The sequence below is a fragment of the Chrysochloris asiatica genome, unplaced genomic scaffold, assembly GCF_000296735.1.
Source record: "Chrysochloris asiatica unplaced genomic scaffold, ChrAsi1.0 scaffold00045, whole genome shotgun sequence".
Lineage (NCBI taxonomy): Eukaryota > Metazoa > Chordata > Mammalia > Afrosoricida > Chrysochloridae > Chrysochloris > Chrysochloris asiatica.
This window is the reverse complement of record NW_006408563.1, coordinates 19,273,063-19,274,234: the sequence shown is the minus strand read 5'-3', so window position 1 is coordinate 19,274,234 and position 1,172 is coordinate 19,273,063. Positions and strand designations below refer to the sequence as shown.

At 37.7% G+C, this 1,172-nt stretch overlaps 1 pseudogene; it reads left to right on the top strand.

Moving 5' to 3' along the window:
- The window catches only part of LOC102817250, a 19,839-nt pseudogene extending 19,158 nt beyond the window's left edge, over positions 1 to 681 (top strand).
- Positions 682 to 1,172: the final 491 nt, after the last annotated feature.

Genomic DNA, 1,172 nt, shown 5'->3' with positions numbered 1-1,172 from the left:
GCCTTCTAACCTAAGGGACTAATTTTCTGCCACTGTATCTGACAGTGTTTCTCTGATATTCATAAGGTTTTCAGTGACTAAGTATTCGGAAGTAGTTCGTCACTCTTTCTTCCTAGTCTGTCTTTGTCTGGAAGCTCATCTGAAACCTGTCCATCATGGGTGACCCTGCTGGTATTTAAAATATCAGTGGCTTAACTTTCAGAATCACAGCAACTCACAAGCCATCAGAGTACAACAAATTGACAGACGAGTGGTGGACATGTATATGAGGTGATGCAAAATATCGTGGTTTGGAGTCAGGTGCACCTTAGTCCTCAAAGTGACACTTTTGCTTTGCAACACTTTAAAGAGCTATTTTGCAGAAGATTTGTCCCATCCAATATGGCCATTGATTTCTTGACTACTGCTTCCATAAGCATTCTTGTGGATCCAAGTAAAATGAAATCCTTGACAATCCTTCCACATATTCTTTGGAACCTGGCTTTAGTTTCTGGATTTATTTTCTCCACAGGTGTTACTAATTGTTCAAAATTTTATCTGAATTAAACAATGATCTTTAGGGTTAGGAGCAGAACTAAGAAATTAGAAGACTGAAAAACATCTAATTTTTATTTTTTTTTGGTGTTTTAGGTGTACACTGAGAAAACAGAGTACAAGAAAATACAACACAGGAAGAGGTAAATATGACCTTTGGCAATAACATGTGCTAAAATATGTTACACAGGGTTCAAGGCTTAGTCTGAATGGGTAAAAGAGGGGAAATAATGTTAAGATGTTTGACTGTCTTATGAATTTTAATTTCCCTTGGCTACTTTTGTAAAATAGACATATGTGTGGGTTAAAAAGGACTGTCAGGAAACATGATAGCTGAAAGCTTGTGAGCCTGTCTTCAGCCTATAACTCATTGGAATACCTTAAAGGGTTCTAGAACTTGCCAAGCGAAATAGACAAAAATGACAGTCTGAATGCCTACTACAAGGCTTCTTATGGAGCCTTGGTAGTATATAGGACTTTAGGTGTAATCCTGAGCCCTATACAGAACCTTTGATGGTGTGACATTACCACTTGAAAGGACAAGCAGACCAGCCTAGAACAGCTAGAGGAACAGAGATACTTTTTGAAAGAAAGACCAGCAGGAAAAATCAAAATAAAAAACAAAAATGGCAGTCTGA